Here is a 20,229-nt window from a genome sequence, read left to right as displayed (position 1 = left end):
GTCTGAAACCAGTGGGGCATGAAAAAAAAGGAAGCATTTCAGAGATTTCAGTCCCATTTCTATGGGATTTCTAATAGCAGAGTGTAAGATTTAGCAAGTCAGAAAGGGGAGTGAGAAGGATGCTAGAAGAGATAGTGGGAAGCATGGGAGGAAAGCAAAAATAGAAAAATATCCCCCCTTTAGAATCAGAGGGCTGGGAAAGACCTTAGAGGGGTTGCCCAGTCCACTTCTTGGATGTACAAGCAAGGTAAATCGTAAAGGCAATGCAAAAATAGCTATTTACAAGCAAGAAGAGATTCTTCGCTGTGAAGTAGAGCTGGCATTTAGGAAATCAGTGAATAGTTTCTTTTTGCTTCTTTTTCTTTTTCCACTGAGCTATTTACATTCAAAGATGTCACTGGAGAGATTGATTGATAAATATGTAATGCCGTGTCCAATTCCAGTTGAAAATACAAAGAATATATTACTTTTGGAAACCAATATATAAAGGCTGTCTCACAAGACATTGTTGGATGTTTGTAGGCATTTTTAAAGTACATGGTTTCTAAACCAAAGGGATGTGTCTGTAGTTAAGTTACTGCCTTTAAACGATATTTGTGTCGGCCATCGTTTTGGAAATTCGTCCTGTGCAATAACTGGCTTTTCTAAGAGAAGCCTGCTTTCCAGCAGTGTGTCCCGTATGTATTTCCTGACTGACTGTGGATATTCTTACTCTCCTGGGTAAATAGCCATCTTTTTGTAGTACTCCAACACTCCTGTCTCCTGTCATGTTTTTAGCAGTGATTTTTGCAGGTTAGTTAGGTGTAGTTTAATTATGCACACTCTTTTTTATCTATTTTAAACTTCAATTTTGTTGAGTACTTCCTTGTGAATTACAAGAATAAATTAGCAATTGGTGCCCAGCGTAATTCTCTACAGCAATTTTCATATTCCTGTATCATGTCTCCTTTTATTCGTTTTCCCCTCAAGTTAATCAACCTTATTTTTTCAATCTTTATAAAATGGAAATTTCCCAGAGAAGTAACTTCCATCACCCAGAATTCTTTTCATTTCACGGGTATTCCTCTCAAGCGAGGATGACCAGAAGTGAGCAGTGCAGTTGCAGATGTGCCCTTGCTTTATGCAGCAGTGTTCTCTGTATTCCTTCTATCCCGTTCCTTTTCAAACCCACTGCATCCTCGGCACGTCCCCTCGGTGTCTGCACTGCTTGCCTCTGCACCCTGCGTTTTTGTGGTGGTGGTGGTTGGGTTTTTTTAAAGTAGGTCTGTCTGAATCAGATCATGAAGCTCACAGCATTCTTCCCAAAACTTCCATTTAACTTGCTGGAAACATCACTCTCCAGCTCTTCTGACAGGTTTGAGTATTTGGCTGGCTGGGACGTGCCATTTAGGAAGTCATCCAAACATTCAATAAGCTTTTGAAGATTGGTGTGAGGAGTGTCATTTCTCTCCGTGCCTAAGAAGATTATGCTGGAGAGCGAGGGGTTGTGTGTTCCTGACCCGAACGCTGGCACTGCCGCACACAGGCCACGCCACCGCCGCGGCCCCAGAGGGTTCTTTCCCCCCCTGGCAGGAGCAGAGCTTTGGGACGGCGCACCCTTGGGTGTGCCTGCAGCCCAGCAATCGGCTGCTGCCTTATGTACTTCGGTTTTGTAAGTTTTGCAGTTTCATGTTACTGCAGTAATTAAGCCCTGGCAGTCACAAATGACTAGATTGCTGGAGTGAAGTCTAAATCCAAAAGAAGGGGATGCAGTCTCATTGCCAGCCACTAATGGAAATGAGTGATTTCTTTTGTTCTCATGGCTGACTGCCCAGGAGTATAGAGGAATACAGGTAAAAACCACTCATTTGCCAACCTATTCTCAGTGGAGGATCCATGACTACTACTGTAATGGGCAGCATTATTAAAAAAAAAAAAAAAAAAAACGAGAGAGAAACAGGAAGGTAGAAAGAAATACAGAGGTAGTATTTCCTCAGAGAGCAGCTTTCTTCTCCCCAGCATTCTGGTATTAGTTCATGGTTTCCTGCCCTCGTTTTGTCCCTGTCCTCACCTTGGTCAAACCACTGACCTGCATTTGGTATGGACGTGGCATGTAATTGTCTGCATACTTAGCCGTTTAAGTCCAGTGTAATAAGAGATACTTAAAGAGGCTTCAGATGAGGGTTGTAGATGCTGGGAAACAGATTCTTATTGCAATACCGCACTGAGTCCAGGAGGATACGGCCTTTGCCTGCCGCTCTGGTGTGGAACAACACAAGGAAAGAGAGGAAAGCACTCGGACTGCAGCCAGTTTCACTGGATGAGGAGAGAGGAGGGGATCTGTGCCATGCCAAGAGTAGCTGGGACCTACACAGGGAAACCGTTCCGCTTACCTGGAAGCCAGCAGGAGTCATGCCAGTGTGTGTGGGCATGGACAAATTGAGAGCTTTGGTTTTCTTCCCCACTGGGCAAGAAGGAAGAATGATCGCCTGCCAAATAGCTTTATGAATGTCGGGCATCCCTAAGGCACTAGCCCACTCCCATGCAGAGGCACGCATCCTGCATCCTGCCCAAAGGGGAAGTCGGATTGCCTGCAGCATCCCAACATACCTGCTGCTGGGTTGTAAAAATCTAAGCTTTGAAACATCATTGCTGCGTTGCCCTTTTGTTTTGTATTTTTCTGTCTTTCTCTGAAGCTGCTAATTTAAGCCTAGATATTATGGGCCAAATTCAGGTGATATAAGTCTGTATTAATCTGTATTTGAGGAATTCGGCTGTGTCAAGTGTGCTTGCCTTTTCAGTAGATGCAGCAGCAAATCCAGTGTCCCATTCTCACTGAGCTCAGTGATGCCCTTTTTGCCTTTGAGTGGAGGATCTGTTCCTGTGTAAGGTTACATTTTTAATTAAAAGCTGAAAAGAGGAGGCAGCAGCCTTAGGAGGAAGGCTTTGTATGTGACTGGCTTAATGAGTGGCCAGCTCAGTTATGTAGTTTAGTTTCTAGGTAAAATAATGCCAGTCTGTAGACTTGGTTTTGAAATGTCTACAGAGGCAAACATCTGATTTAGATGGTAAGTGGCTGTGGCAGGAGAGTTACAGGTCTTCATCTCACACTGCATTGTGCTGCTCTGTCTGCAGAAAAGCAGCAAAGTGGGAAAGACAGAATGGAAGGCTTTGCAAGAGAGATACAGTTCTTTGCACTCAATACTTACGTGTTGCCCTGGGGCTACGGCTAAGTAGTGCTGAGTAGTAGTATTAAGCAAAGTTAAATCCTCCTGCTTAGGAAAAGAATGGCTTGATTCTTGTATCTCTTAGCCTCTTCTTTGGGGAAGAGGAGCAGGGCAAGGGTGTGGGAGCCAGAAAAACATGTATTTCTAAACTATTTTTAATGCCTGTTTTCTTGGTGTAATCCAAAATATTTTCCTGATGGAGCTGTGGAACAGATATGAAGCTGAAGCTGCTCAGTTTGTTCATAGTTTTATTTTTGAGCTTGCTTTTATGGAAGTTTGTCTTAATGTAAATCAGAGTCTTGCCAACAGCAGCCTTGTTTGGAGAAATCTCATGTTCAAGGACACGTGCTTTTCTGTGTTGATGGAAAAGCTGGGCTGTGACCAAAAGCAGCCTGTCAGACACCGAGACGGGACCCCGGTGACATGATGAGCGTAGATCACAAAGCTCAGCCATCTTCCTGGTAAGAAATGCTGATTCCAAAGGAAAGCTAATACTCCGGACTTTCTCTGGAATCCTGGTGGTATTGAAAAACATGTATTTTTGTCAAGAAAAGGAGTGGGGCTGGAAAAGCAGTAAGAGTGTTAGAAAATAACTGCTAGCATGGAAAAATTAGTTTGGGCTGTGTAGATGAGTTCAGCTGTATTGCTGTGGCTGGGAGGAGGCCACCAAGCAAACTGGTAATTGGCTCACAGGAATATCTGTCTTAAATGTAACATACATCTTAAAACTGGGAAACTTGTAAATGCATGAAGGAACTAGCCTTGTAGTACAGTGGCAGCACGTAGACTTGCAGTGCTGGAAGCTTCCTTTCAGATTGGCCGTGCAACTTGCGCTTCTTAAGGCAGTAGTTAAAAGCAACACATCCTCCATTTCTAGGTATGAAGCCAGAAAGGACAATTTTGATCACCTTGCCTCCAAGACCACCTACATTCCTGCATCAAACTAAATTTCAGTGTTGATCCGTCGCGTTACTTTTATAAATGTATTTACAAAACCATCTAATCTACAATTAAAATGTCACATTGTGGAGAATTCATTACATTCTTCAGAAGTTAATTATTTTACTGTTTAAAAAGATTATACCTTTTTTTTCCCCTGAGTCTGAAATTACCCAATTTCTAGATAATATGGTAAATATTTTTTCTGCTAGATTTTAAGAGCTAGGTGTGCAAAATGCCTCCCCTTCAGTATTTCTGTGCAGTGATTGTTTATGTTATCTTTTAACCTCCCTTTCAATAAATTAAATAGATTGAGCACTTAGGTCTTACACTATAGAGCATGAAAACAGCGTTGACTCAAGGGGCCGGAGTCCCCATGCAGTCAGTTTGAGGTAGCCTCTAAAGTTGAGTCAAAAACATTTCCAAAAGCGAAGTTTCTGTAACACCTATGTCATGAAGAGATAAGGTTCCTCAAACAGAAGGAATAGATTACTTAGCAAGTTTCCTTAGCTATTTCTTGCACTTCAGTGTTTTTTGCCTTTATTTTACTAACCAATTTTATTTCAAAATGTAGGACTTCTGCAATTTAATTGAATCCCAAAAATGTCATCAGAAAGTGACTTGACACAAATCACAAGAAAAAATTAATTGTCTATTAAATAAGAGTCATCATTCACCATTGTCTAGCAGAATCTGAAATTAATATACTGACATTACTTAAATATGTATATAGTGTATTCTCCTGGTTAACAAAAAGAAATCACAATTTTAGTGCAGACTATAATTAGCTGCAAATCAACTTGTCAGAGCATTCCCGACCTATGGGAATTGACTAACCAAGAAGCACAGATGAAAATGCAAGGTTTAAAATCAATTATTTAAATCAAAATTCCCTGCTTGTTGGTTTAAATCACAATTAATTCTTTTGCTTTAAATCACATTGATTAAACGTATTCCATTCCACTTTGCAAAAAATCTGCCCCCTTTCTCAGTTTGTATCCTTGGTTTACATTCCTCCTTGACATCCGACCGTATGTTACACAGCATTGACCCAGCAGTGCAGTCGTGGTTAGAGCCGTCAGCTGAGGGATGGGACGGCCCGGTTGTTTTTTGATGTTGACCCGTCTGCACTGGCAAGTGCCATGCAGTGGCACAGTGGTTCTCCGTAACGGTGACAGTGGTGCTCTGTCCCATAATACTTCTGCTGTTCTGCCAAGGTATCTGCCAGGGTCCTTCTTGGTGCTCAGCCGCTTCTTAGTAACAGTCTGCCTCTCAGTTTTCCACTGTTCCTCTCTTCAGTTGACTTTGTTACATGGCTCTACTGAATTTGCTTTTGCCTTTTTTTTTTCCTTTTTTTTCTCTTTTTCATTTTTTTAGCCCAAAATTGTGCTTTATAGCAGGCAGAGGGTGGCAATGGTGATGCAAACTGCAGGTATCACAGGGAATGCCATTGCTGCCTTGTAGCACTGTTTAAATTGGAGCATCGTTCACCTGGTTAAAAAGAGCACCTGCAGATAGATTTTTGTAAATGGTGGGAGGGGGTGGGGAGGTTGTCAAAACTTTAGTGGCAGTGAAATAATTTATCGACCCAGTCCAGAATCACCAAACTCATAGTCTGTCAGTGAAACCACGTTCCTGGACATATATTACACAGTTACAAAGCAAACCTATTAACTTTGGGTGCATAATATAATACTCTATTTTTAGTAATATTCAGATTTTCCCTCCAAAGTCATAGAAAACAGTGAAGGGCAAGGTGATAGGAAAATATTTTATAGTTCTGGGTAACTGAAAAAAGTCTGTATCTCCCCTACTTCTCATATCGATTAAAATTAAGAGAAGAGGGTCAAGAAAAAGATTTCAGAACCAATTGTGAGTTGTCTTTTTTAATTTTCAATGTAAATCATATTTTTTTTAATATTCCCGTGACATAACTGCAAAACTAAGAAGACTTGGTAATCTGGAGTCTTAAATAGGATTAGAACTAAGCAGGGCGCAAAAATGAATGGCCCACCTAATTTCACCATCCTAGTCATGAGAAATATAAGTAATATTCAAACAGTGTATTCTACATTATACCTGATTATTAACTTTTGCTTCTGTTTTAATCATCTAAAGTAATATCAGTAACTCAGGGATTTTTTTTTTTAAAGATTTTTATCTGGACAGCTGTACTTTCATTGAAAAATGCAGCAAAATCTTATCTGCCTGTATCTTCCAATATGGTGATCTCATTATAAATGAAATATGTGTATGGTTTTAGTTGGGTTATAAGTCCTGGCAGATGAATTTAGAATCAGTTTTAATGGAAATACTGCTCCTACTCAAGGATCTCCAAGATATGTTGCAATAAACCAGCCAAGATGAAATACAGAGGCAGAAAAAAAAAAAAATCATTCTTACATGCTAGAGCACAAGCTTGGGAACCAAGCTGATGTGCTCATTAAAAGATTAGCTTAAATCCAATACCACACAATTCAAGGTTTGCTTAACTAACTATACGTAACTCCGCAAGATAATAAAACTGATTGCTGTGGAAACTGCCCAGTGTCTCTGAAATGTCAGACAAGTCATCACATTTCAAAAAGGACAGAGTCCAAAGCCATAGCGGGACACCGGACTCGTGATCCATACATGCAGAAGAAAGCTGGAAGCGCTCTGCTGCAACTTGCTCTGCTTTCTCTCTGTTTCAGTTACTCTGCTGCAGTGTGCCATGGTACTAATATTACCTCAGTGGCGTTTGTGAAGTCTGAAGGCTTTTCTTGTGCGTGGTGTCAAAACACATTTATCCAAAAACGTGCAGAGTTCATAAATAACCTGTGTGTACCTTCTGTGGGGAGAGTCTCAGCCATGAAAAGCAGAGCAGGTGGGAAAGGGTCAGTGTACTGTAGACATTTCAAAAAATGGTCTTGTGTCTTTCTCTAAGACTCGGCTGAAAGGAGGAAAGAAAACTGTAAATAGGATCACAATTACAGACATCTCTATGGTGAATTCAAAAGGAAGGAGATTTAGTTGTAAAACATACCTCCAGCTTTCTAATAAAACAGAAATATCACTTCAAATGACCAGGATGCCTCTTTCCAAGCCAAATTAAGTCTTAATACTGAAAAAGTATACTTTAGAAAGTCAGAAAGGTCAAGGTTCATGACAGCAAATCATGGATTGCGGCTCGCAGGCCACCTCTATAATTTCCATGGGAATAACTAAAGAAAATTGAGCAAAGAAAATGTCTGCAACAACTGGGACATAGCTTGAAAAACCCACTAAAAGCCAGATGTCCCAGAAGAATACTTTGGAAGTGTAGGAGGCGGCAGACAGGGATGGGTTTTGTCAATTTTTGTAATAAGTCAGTTAACTCTTCATAGCAAAAAGCCAGTTAATGCAATATGGAATAGTTTAAAAGTCAATTAATATTTTGAAACTCAACAGCCAGCCTTTTTGCAAGGAGATACTAGCTGAAGTAAATAAAACTAATTTCAAGTGTCACATTTACAAAAAAGCATGGATCTGGCATGGATTTTAGTGTATAACCAGGCATAAGGACCTCCCACTCAAACTAACGGCATCAAATTCAGCTTCAAAACACAGGAGATGGAAGTAAATATTGCCATTGAACAAAAGGGCTCGAATTAATGTTATAAAATTTAATGAAGTCATGGAGACATTGCCTCAGAAAAGCAAGCTGTATTAGCTATGCCTCCAGTGAGTAAAAGAACAAAACAAGTGTTAGGGAACAAAATATTAATGAAAGAAAGAAGTGTCAGTACAAAATGGTTAGGTTGAGAGGAAGGATCTGTGGAAAAAAGATAAGTGAATGCAAATTAAAAAGAAGAAGATCAAATTAAAAAACAAAAGCATATATCCCATAGAGTGCATCAACAGAGTGATGTGCTGAGTGAAACCTAGGGAATAAGATGCGTGCTACAAAATGCAAATACATCCGTGGCATTGTTGGGATGGATACTGAAAGCGCTCAGGAGACCAACAGGCTGGGAAGCTGCTGCTTTATAGGTGCAGATGTTTGGAATAAAAGCAGTGCTGCTTATGTTGGGTTATAATTCAGAACTGATCAAAAAGTGTGGACTCCAGGCTGCAAAGATGAGGAAATAAGTTTTTCCTTCTGTGAGAAAGCGCATTGTAAAATAAGACACCTCCACCACAGTTCTTGGCTTTGGTCTGGAGGTGTGGTTGTCAGTGAATGTGCTTTAAAAACAGCTAACAATGGAGAAATGTAGGAAGCCAACAGCATCAGGTGTAAATATATATGATTTTTGAGGGTGTTGGACCAGGATTTTTTGAGTGAGCTTCCTGCAGCTCTCACAGCGTTGTGTAGGAACCTCCTGTATGTTCTATCACGGCTCAGCTAGGTTCCTGTAAGCAAACAGCAGCTTTGTGATGGCATCCATCGCTCAAAGGCAGACTGCAGTTACTTCTCCATAATCCAGCCAATTCCTTTGTCTCCATCCAATCTTTGCCAAGCAGGCTCAGGGGAAAAAACAGGAAAGATGTTAAAAAGAACAAGGAAGTTGCACTGTCACGACAGCAAGTTTCAGGTTTCTAATAGCGAGCCAGTTAAAGCGAGTCAGTTATAGGTATTCTTATGTACATGTTTAGGAAAGAGGAAAGGAGATTATGATGATAAAGTAGGAAAGTGAATTGTATGTGGACAGTCTTAATTGCATGCTGCAAGGTAATGACAGGCTGTGAAATGTTAAGAACTCAAATATAGTTCTGGGTTCTTTTACAAACACACAGGGGACAGAGTCGTGAGCACTCTGCGTGCCACCCACCAAGAAAGAAGAAACAGGGTGGGGGAGATGCGAGCCACAGAGAAACACGAGGGCAGTGCTTTAAGCAGACCTGCAGTTGTTCGTTATCCTCGGCGAAACCCTGCCTTGTGAGGAGAGAGCTTTTATATAAACCGGTGATTAAAGGAAGGAGGTATCTAATTTGGGATTAAGAGAATCACTGAAGAATTTAATAGTAAAAACAGTTGTTAGAGCAGCTGTTTCAACACAGCTCATACAATTGGCAGCCAAACTGCTTCCATTTCTTAAGTAGGTGACATATTTAATTTCTCTGCACAGAAGTCTCTTAAAAAAAAAAATCAAGAGAATATTCTAAATTCTAGAGGTTTTTGTCTGACTTTCTTTGCCCATATATTCACCTAAGACTTCTGTGTTGCTCTTCAACTGTGACACTTTGGAAAATCATGCTTTGGATATTTTGATCCAGGTTGAGTAACACCTTATTGTGCCAGAAATGTTGTAGAAGCTAGTACGAGTCTGATCCAGAACCACTGCAATCCATGGATGTATTCCTACCGATTGCAGTCAGCCGTAAGTTTAGGCTGAAATGCGATCATTGTTAGAGCATATTCCTTCATTTCTTTGCTGTCTGGGTCAGTCTGGTAGTAATTTGATAAACGCTGATTAGGATATTTGTTTTTTCCCCAGGAACTCTGCCCACCAATGTTAGCAGTCTCTTTCCATATTTTGGAGATCCTAGAAAAAAGGAATATATCTTTGCCTGCTCTCTGCATTTTTCTCCACCCCATTCCATTTTACCACAGATACAAATGGAAGTAAAAGTAGGACTTAGAAATGAATGTAATTCAAGGTTGTTGAAGAATTGCAAACATTCAGATCACTAGCGGTTATGGACCAGTAACTTTGATAAGAGCAAGCATGGAGCTAAAACTCCTGTTGTACCCTGTTAGAGAAAATTAATTCCTGCTTTCTTAAGAATCTTTACCCTCCCCTCCAGGCTTGGAAAAGATTGCATTGTTCTAGCATTTAATAGTTATGTAAATTAGCACTAATTCTGTCACTTAGCACCTGTACAAAATTTTCTACTAGAACAGTTCTTTAAAATATGGCATAAACAAAGCACAAGATGCACAGTGATACTGTTCCTGTGTTGATGCTTATTTGGGAAAATCTGCAGAAGCTATTGAGCATCTTTACCACAGGTAAAGGTGTAGATATGCCAGAAACACGGCAGCACAGCTTTGTAGGCATGTGGTTGGTGTTAAATAGTACATAGGCTGCTAGTCAGACTTTCAGCAAGCTATATTTTGGAAATATATTAAATACAATAATACATATGCTAAAAACTTAACCACATCTTTATGGTAATGGTAGTGTCTTTGCTGTACTCGAAAAGTTTGTCTGCCAAACGTAACTTAATCTGTCTATGGAGCTATTGACAGAACTCATACCTTCTGCTGGCTTCTGCCGATATCGCTGTGGCCTCCACTAGTTCTGCGCTCTGTTTTGCACGAGCAGATGGGATCCTACAGCTGTTTGAATAAATATTAGTTTTAAGGAGTTATTCTGCTCTGATTAACTATTCGGTGCGGGGGAGAGAGTGCCTAAGGAATCTGTCTGCTTCAGGCCTCTTGCCCAACAGGGTTCATGTAAATGTTCGCGCAGTGATGAGGTGAGGAGTCATGTAAACTGGAAGCTGTTCCTCAAGTCACCATCTTCTCTCTGCACGCAGAGTAATTGATAGCTCATGCGCTTGCAACAGCTGAAAAAACAGAGCAGAACATGCAAACACGTCCACTGTATAACATACGTGGGAAGCAAGAGGAGGGGAGTGTTAACTTTTATAGAAAGTGAATTATCTGCCATTTTTGTTCCACTCCAGATGTAATTCAGCAAGGAGATTGGATCTGTGCATTAGATAGTCTGAGACAGCACCTTGGAAATTGGCAGCCAGTTCCAGCCAAGGGCGGCGAGAGAGGGCGGTAAATGTGTGAACAAAACCCAGCCCTGGTTATCAAGTAAAACCCTGAGCCAACGGGGGTCCGTGGATATTGACTAGCTGGCACTTTTCTTCATTTAAAGAAGAAAAATAGCCTTTGTTTTCCAGGCGAAGGGAAGTACTTTGAGAGCAGTCTGTTGTGGATCATGACAAAATCTGGCAAGCAAAACCAATCTCAGCAGGATTTCACAGTTGAAAATCCATGTGAATGGCTTTTTGCTTAGATCTAGGTGTTAGCGTACTGTTGTACGTATCCATGTGTCACCAGGTTTTGGTCCCTCATTTAGCGTTTTTGTTACGAGTTTTGGCTTGATCCGAGATGCTGTGCTGTAAAGAAAAGAAATGTTTGTTTACTGAGAACTGAGATGTCTTCAGTATAAAAAGAATGTATTTTTAGAAGCATGGTGTGGTGACAGTTTTTCCCTTTGTTTTGCTTTCTTAAAGAGGTAAAAGTGATATGCTCTTGAACTGAAATCCACCACCCAAAACAATAGCTGGGACAAAAGGAGTAGAGGAAAGGGCATACTAACAGTCTTGCTTCCAAAGATCCTCAAACAGCAAACATGCTTTACAACTGTACATTCGCAGATTAAAGATTTTCAAAATCGGTTAAAAGCGCTAAGGATCCCGGTAGCCGTGCTCAGAAAGCCTGTGCGACTTTGCTGTGCGTGCTGTTCCTTACTGCCTGACTCGACTTCTGGTAGTTCTCTAATTAGCTTCGCAGGGGTCTCAGAAGGCATCTGGGTTTCTCACTGACTGGGGAATTAGACTGAATTTAGGCTGCCTGAATATACCTGTGCTGGTTTTGAGCCTTTTCTGTAAGGATCCCTTTGCTGCGTGGTGTGCTGCAGCCCCCTCTGGAATGGCGAGTGGGAGCAGCTCGGTGGCACAGGCTGTGCTGCGGTACTGACTGCACCACGCTTTATGGCAGAAAGCACAAAGCAGATCGGTTTGAAATGAAAGGGAATTAAAAAAAAAAAAAAAAAAAAAGACTAATTCAATTAGTCGGTTGAAATTGAGTTGGGGTTTACAACTTGAATTTTCAGGCCCAGATCCATCAGAGCACTTAAGCACCTGCTTTACCTTGAATACATTTTGCTTTTCAATAGCAATCATTTGCCTAGCTATCAGAGGCCTCCAGGAAACCTGGACTTAAATGTGCATTGTAAAGTGTGAGGGAAGGATGGCAGACAGTCAGTGGCACTTAGAGACATTTCACTTTTTCACTCCCTGCACTTTCTGTGGTTTAAATAATGCCTCCTTAATGTTGCCTTAATGCAATGCTTTTTGTTAAATACCCTGTAAATAATATCAAGAAGGGTTATTTAATGAATAATCTGACTTTTTCTTTGAAGAGACTTGTTACTGATCTTAACTTGGAATCTCTTTAGTATTATTGAGGGGAATAACAACCTTAATGTAATTTTGGTTTGATTTCTTTGTGCGAAGGGCTGACAGCTCTCCCTTCTCTCTCGTCACCAAACATCTGAAGAAAGCTCTGTTATTGAGAGATTACTGCAGTGGTCCTTGGTCTTACAGAGATTTCATCAGAAACATTTGGTTTTTAATGGACAATGGGAAATGTTCAGCTGTCCATTATTACACTTCTTTGTACACAGTCTAAAAATATAAATGGAAATTATAATTACATCTGTAATGCTGGGTCCCAGCTGAAATCACTTTAATCCCAATGTGGGGAAAAAAATCAATACAGAACCCTTAACCCTGATCTTTTCCTCCTTAGACATTTCATTTTCAGTTGTACTAGTTTATACCACAAGTTTTATAAGTTTTTGAAGGCACTTCAATATACAGAGACCGTTTTGCATCCTTAGAATCATATTGCTGCTTTGTGCTTTTCTGACTTAGAAGTGTTCTTCTTGCGCAATGGTTTATATTATAGCTGCTTGATATGATAGGATATTTCTCCCTTTTACTTTTCGATCATTAAAAAAAAAGAGGCCTTTCAAATGTGGCAGAGTTCTTGCAAAGAAAATCCCATTTTACTGGAAATAGAATTACACATAGTTTTGTTAGAGAGGAACCCAACTCAGCATTAAAGATTTAACATTGAGGTTTGGAAAAGACGTCATTCTCAACTCACCACAGGCTCTCTACCATATTGTGCTTTTTTTCCTATGGGATTCAAATAGTAGGTCTGTCAAGGTTAAATATTATGGTTTAGGTTTTTTATATCAACATCTGTAAGTACAGACATGCCATCAAGTGTTTTGTGTTTCTGAAACCTGCATCTTTCTGCAAACCTGGACTTAGACTAACGGTTGTTTTGTTTTGAGTTAGCTTCTGGGGAGGAAAAGAGAGGTTACTTTTATGCCGTAAGGCCTATGGAAACTATTAAGTGCCGACTAACTGCAGCTTCCTCTAAAGCATCTGGTTCTGGTAACAGTCAAAGACATGATGCTGCAATTTAGGGCACACTCTGCTGCACTGCCCCAGTTGTCACATTATTAATAATCATAGGTGTAACATTCAGGTAGCAGAGGTGTGCTCTTCATCTGGTAGAATGTCTTGTTTCGTAGTAATTTTATATATGTACCCATGTCTGGATCGTGAGCACTCAAAAGGTAAAAAATAAATTAACTGCATTTTGGTCAGTCGTTTGTCTGAATACAATTGAAAAGGAATGTTTCCACATGGAGTGAGGCATTTCAGCAACCCACATAGAGTACGCTAGCTATTTATTTGCTGTCTAAGGCTGTCAGGCCTTAACTTCCTGACTTCGTTCCAGGATACAGATGTCTCATTCTCTCCCTGCCCTCTCCTCCCCTTTCAGATACCATTCCCCTATACGAGAGCCTAATCCAAAGCCCATTGAAATGCTTCCATTGACATCCAGAGGCTTTGGCTGAGGTGGGATGAGTCTGGGGCACAAAGCTCCTCATCGCATCGAGTTATTCCCTCCTCTCAGTCTGGTGTCTAGGCAGAGCACACACAGAGCTCTTTCCATCTCTACTTCCCTCTGCAAAGTATCATCTTGATGGTTTTTTTATGAACATGCCACTTCAAGTCTATCACACCACACAATCTGAGAATACTTACAATGATGTTGTAGTAGTGACCTTTATTGTTCATTAGTGAATCAGCAGCATAGCTTACTGTGGCTTTAAATGAGCCATATAAATTGGTTGTTATTTTCAGTGATGATTCCCTTGATTTGAACATACTAGAGCAAAGGTAATTGTTTGATTGATTCATTATGTAAAAGATTGTTTCAAGTTAGAGGGTGGTTTTATTTAATCCCCCCCCCCCCAGCCAAATTGAGACATGCTGTCTGGAATCTTTGCCAGGTTCTTACCAGGTTCAGATCAGGAAGTGCTGTTGCTTCACTTTTTCTCACTGATGGCATGTGGTGGCCTTCCTGGCTGGCATAGGGGTGCCTCTCCGATCGTGGTGGTGTTCATCATAATCTAAGCTGAAGCTACTGACAGCATCACATCCTGCACATAAGACTCTACTGCACGTGGTAGTCTTTGACACAACATATATATGTGTTCAAAAGAAATTAAAGTCTATACCTTGTGGTGCTGTCCAAAGCCTCTCTTTATCTCAGTATTGCCTTGCTCCTGTCTTCCAACTGCTGTGCTGTCACCTCTGTAAGTTATCACTAATTCCCAGCTGCTGGCATTGCTTCCCATTGCTCAGGGATGCAGTGTTTCGGTGTGTCTTTAAAGCACATTTTTTGTCTTCTGCAGTGTGCTCCCTCTTCCAGCTTCAGCAGCATGATGTCTTCTGTTCTAGGTACATGACTAAGCTGGTAACTGTGTTGCCGTAGACTGTGCTTGCTCTCTCTGGAAGGTTGCTGTGCTCCAAGAACTTTGCTGTTGCAGATTTTATCTTGTCATCTGGCATGCAGCATGGTGTGCAGATGGCAAAGAAGAAATTTGTTTAGAAGCTACGTATCTCCTCTATTACAAGCGTTGGGGGGGATGCACATAGATCTAGGATACTGATGATTGTGCCAGTTCCCAAGGAGCAAAGGATGCTGCATGCCCAAGAAACGTGCTAGTAAGTCATGCTGGATCCATGGTGCTGCCCCAGACCAGGAATGCATGGAAGAAAATGGCATAGATGTAATGATGTCTCATGTCATCTTGGAGTCCTTGCAGGCATTGCCAGGGCTGGTGCTGCTGCGGAAGAAAGCAGAGAACAGTAGCCAGTCCAGGAGGGGAAATGGGCAAAAAAAAGTGGTGTGAGCAGAGCCATGGTCTCCAGGAAACCAAACCTGGGCAGGAGGCAGAGAGAACAGCAGGGGATGTGGCATCTTGCCCTGTTGTCATGTCCTCCTGTCTCCAGCCTGTGGTCTAACATGATGTGCAGTGACTTCCAGATCTTCTTTTCTTAAAGAAACAAAGTCTACCAAATGAAAAGGGGAAGGGGAAGAACTGAGAGCAGAAGTGCATAAAAGTCAGCAGTTATGTTGTCTTTATCTGTGAATGGACCATGTAGCTTGTATATATGTATAGGCATTAAGGTTAGTGCCGTATATATGAGTAAAAACTCTACCTATGCCCGTAAAGCTGGGTTACAGTGATCGGGAGCTGCATTGTGCATTTCCTCCGTGCTGTGTGGTTCAGGTCTCAAAGCAACATTACAGTGATGTATTTGGTGGTGGCGAGCACATGTGTCTCATTCGCACATAGCTATTCTGCCGAGGGGGCGTTTGAGGAACTGAGCAGATTCACGGCAGTGTCTCACCTCTCCAGAATCTGGTGCGCTAAATGCTCCTCATCTGAGCAAGTCAACAGCCTGTCCCAGGCTGCCGCCTCAGAGAATGGCAGAGACTTTGTAAATACAGGAAACAATTGAATGATAAGTTCACACTTCAGCACACTGCTTAACAACCTGATAACAGTTAATTACATACAGTATTTTTAAATGCAGCAACAGGGAGATAACTCATGCAGTGATGGAGCACAGGCACTTGGGCCTCACGACCGAAGGTTAACCTCTTACTACCCACGTCCCTAAAGAGGCTGGCGGCCTGCAGCTCCGAATCTCACCAGCTTTGAACGTTTACCAGCTAGCAGTAACTCAGGGCCATCGCGTAGCGTGTCCTCAGCTGCAGGGAGGGGCAGGGGAAGCTGCGTTCAGCCCCGTGACTTGCAGGGCCCCACTTTGAAAGAGCAACCCGTGCGCTGGCGGGCAGGAAGTGCAGGGTGGTAAAACAAGGGCTGTCTCCACCGTGGGCAGCAGGTAGAGCATGTCCAGTCAGCAGTCGCTCCGCTCGCTGCAGCTGCGCCGATGTTCGTGTAACTGTAGAAGCCCTTAAGGAAGAAGCCAGCATAAACACAGCTGGAACGGGCTGCAGTCGCAGGGCGCTCGTGGCCGTCTGTAAGTCACAGCAGCTGCAGCCAGCGCTACTGCTCTCTGGGCACCGGGTGGGACGCTTCCGTCTCTCCCAGCCCGGTGGGATTTAGGGGTTTGACCCTTGTTATTTAAAGCTCAACTTCAGGACGTCTGCTGTCAGAGCACCCGCAAAGTTTGTGACTTAATACAAGTCTAATTAACTGATTTGCCTATCCAAATCTGGAGATTTACACACTTCTGTAGAGGCAGCTGTAAAGTTATAACTTCAGCTGTTTATCATGCCCTGAGCCTTTAAATCTCAATTATTAAAGGTGGTGTTTAATGGCTGGCTGGAAAAGGGGTGGTTACCAGAGTGTTAATGGAGTGCGGCAAGCCAGGAAATCTATAATCTAATGCCTGTATAGAAATGAATAGTTCTAACAAAAGAAAATATAGGGGGGGAGGATGTACTTACAGGCTGCTTATGCTGTTTAGGAGCAAAGCAGTACATGAGCAGTAGGGGTACAATGGGGACTGAAATAGTGCCTGAAGAAAGAAATAAGAGCCGCTTAGTTTTAAGGTATCCCTCACCCCCCAAAAGCAGCCATTGTTCTCCTCTGGATCTTGAGCTTTGCCTTTGCAACAAAGGGGAAAAAAGGGAATCGCACATCCCAAGGAGTTTAACAGAATGTCTGGACTCAGAAAGAAACAAAATGGAGGAAAAAAAAGCCAGCTACAATCAGTTTCAAAAATAATTTTCCTTTTTTATTGAAGCATGGTTTTACTACCCAGTTTGGGCCATCGGAGGCAGAATTGACAGCCATGCTTCATCATGGCAAAGGGAGAAAATGCTGCAAGGAATGCTTTAATTTAAATGAGAGATGCTTTAAAAAAAAAACCCAAACCTAAAAGCTTGGTAATAACATTAATAACCACTTCTTACAGGTTTTTACTAGCCCACTAAAGATCAGACAGCGTGTTAAGATCCCAGCGGCTGAACAGTAAAGACCGGGGCCCAGGTTGTTATTACTGAGGAAGATTCTTTTAATGACTTCTGTTATTTGTTGAAAATCATTTGAACAGCACAGCTGAATAATCACCACGCTTTAAATTCATTTCACGTGAAAAATGAGAACAGGATAGAATTTGGGTTTACGTGTCTTTGAAAGCACTTGATGAAACCGGCGTGGATGGCAGTAGTGCTGTGAATGGATGGGCGAAGGGAAGGCGCCCGAGCCGTTTGTTTGTTTCTTTCTGAAGAGGGATTTTGACTATGGCAACAGAATTTCTTTTACATCAAAAGAAAATCTCCTGAATCACCACAGGACCTTTAATTTCTACCCTGAGAGCCTCCAAAAAAGCAGAGATCTGCTGTAGAGGTTAGGGTGAGGCAAAGAGATCTGGACAGTGTTTCTGGCTTTTGTGCTGCTGCTGTGCTGGGGCAGCGTTGGGCTCTGACCCCTCTGCGTCTCTCTCCCTTCCCATTGCTTGCCAGCTCTTGAGGGAAGTATCTGGCGCTTCTCATGGAGGGGTAGCGGGGTTCCCATGTCCATTGGAGCTACTGCACAGTAATGCAGTAGCAGTACAAATAACGTTGCCGTAAGAGAGATTTCACTTTAGCATCCGGCCCCAGTGGTGGCAGTTCTGCGTGCGTTCAGTGCTTCTTTGTATTAGTTTGAGTGTGCATTGAAATGCAAAATTCAGCTGAGAAACTTAACCATTTGCTTCTCTTGCTGGCTTAAGATGCATACGTCCTTTAAAAAATTTTCTCCCCTCCAATGCAACTTGGCCGGCGTAGTCTCAGAAATGTGACGCAAGAGACCAAAGGCCAAGAGCTCTTTTAGTCTATAGGAAGAGCTTTCGGCCCCTGCTGATCTGCAAAACAAAAGACCAAAGGGACCTTAAAATCTCATCCAGGTCTCTCCCCGACAGAGCATGGGGGTTCCTGAGCAACAAGCATGACTGCTTAGCATTGAGAGTAGGTTACCAGTGCCAAGAGGTTAATGACTCACACAGTATTATGTTGTATTGAATAATGAGTAACATATGAAATGACACATGTTGTAATGACTCGCTACTTAAAGTACCAATCTACTTAAGATCCCTTTAAGCTTGGAGAGATCACAGTATAGCGATGTCTTGTTCAATAGGTGCTACTTTATTTTATGCCTCCTGGTAGAAGAGATGTACCATGCCTGAGAGCACATGAACGAAACAAGTGGGGAATTGAGTAGGAAGGATTATTGGACTAGTTGTTTTGAATGCGTATTGGGCATTTATAAAGCACTGGCAAGCATATTTGGGGGTTTGTTGCTGTTGATTTGCCGGTTTTAATCCTGATTATCACAGTTCCTATATTTATAGGTTGGATTTAGGGAAGGAAAGAAAGGGGAGCTTTGCCTGCAGGATGGGATTATCAGAAGCTGGTCTGAGATCTGCTGTGGAAAATAAACTACTGCTGGAGCAAAGGAGCAACACAATGTTTTATGGCTTTGTTGCTGATGGGAGGGGTTTAATTACATGGCACTCTAAATTCTGATGTTAACCAATCTGTGACATAGTTTGCTCCGTTAGGGATTGAGAACCATCAATTTGCTTTCATGCAAAATAGACTGTTCATGCTGTCATAAGAAATCTTACATAATCTGATAGTAAAGTTTTAAACCTGTCAGACTACTGTTTTCCTGTCTTACAGTTGTTTCTGCAGTCTGCTTATCTGCATGGAAAGTTAGTATCTGACTAAACTTTATGCCTGGTCCTGGATGTAAAAACAAGTGGGACACCTAAATGCCTCCAGTTGCTAAGAACTGCCCAGGGAGCTGCGTGGTCCTCTTCAAACAGGGACTTTGTTCTCCAGTCACTTAAAGGCTAGACTTAACTAGAGTAGTATAAACATGTCTATACACTTAACGTTCTGGGATTGTGGTGCTTTTGCTGTTTGTTTCTGAATTTCTAAGCTGTAATACCGTAGAGAGAGAAAAACTATGTATACAAGCTCTTATGTTCAGGCCAGTCAGGGCCACTGTTAAACTTTGAAAAACTGCATGCAAGGGAAGAGAATCAGGCTTGCCTGCATTGCATCTGAAATGTACTCTTGCTTGAATTTCAGACGAACTTGTATGGATCCCTCCTTCTCCAAATCTAAACAAAACATGAATTCTTTAAAAAGGGGAGAGAGAGATTTTTCCGCTCTCTCTCCCCCCCCCCCCCCCCCCAGTAACGCGGGTCATGAAATGATCATTATTTTTATGGGTCTGCAAAGCCTGTAGAAGTCAAAGCTATGTAATATGCATTGCAGAGTGTTCTGCTAATCCAGTCCAACCGCAGTCGTGCCTGGCCCAGGGATGAGGGTCTGGTAACTGGAAACCTGACACTGAAGGAATTCCAAACACAGTCCTCAAACTAAAAACAGCTCTCTCCACATGGCATATGCTACATGAGAGCCAGGGATTGTATTCATTTACGTTATCTGATTTTTTAGCCCTGCATTGTTGATAAAAGAACAGGAGAAGAAAGCACCTCCACAAGCTCAGCCCATAAATAATCTGTGTGGTGTGTTTGAGGTTAGTATGACATTGCTAGACATCTGCCTTCTTGCGAGAGGTACAAGCCTGTCTCTCAGACAGCAGCCACTGAGCACTTCCTTGTGCTGCAGATTCTTCCCAGTGCTAAGATACCAAATTTGATTTCCAGTGGCTTTTTAAATGCAAAACCCATCATTGACTATGGGAAGTATTGGTCTGGAACAGCAAAGAATATTTGTTGTAGGAGTATCTTGCCTGTTAAGATACAGAGACAGACTTTAATGAAGCTGAGTCATGCAGTGATTTTTTGAAACCTGCAGTGATTTTTTTAAAAAAAATTTTTTTTTACATTATATGCACATTGAATATTAAGCAACAGAAGTTTTTAGTGCCACTGAATACAAACAGCACCACTGTGTCTTTAATACTGTATCTGGAGAGAGAGGCTCTACGTGGTCTTTTCAGTCAGTTGTTTTTAGTGTGTG

General features: G+C 41.8%; 1 protein-coding gene across 4 annotated transcripts in view; it reads left to right on the top strand.

The window, feature by feature from the left end:
- Nucleotides 1-20,229, top strand: part of PARD3B (par-3 family cell polarity regulator beta) — a 422,926-nt gene that overhangs the window by 392,763 nt on the left and 9,934 nt on the right. The gene's annotated exons all lie outside the window — the stretch shown is intronic.

This window comes from Balearica regulorum, chromosome 6 (assembly GCF_011004875.1).
Source record: "Balearica regulorum gibbericeps isolate bBalReg1 chromosome 6, bBalReg1.pri, whole genome shotgun sequence".
Lineage (NCBI taxonomy): Eukaryota > Metazoa > Chordata > Aves > Gruiformes > Gruidae > Balearica > Balearica regulorum.
Note: the sequence above shows the minus strand (reverse complement) of the source record. Positions and strands in the feature narration are given on the sequence as shown.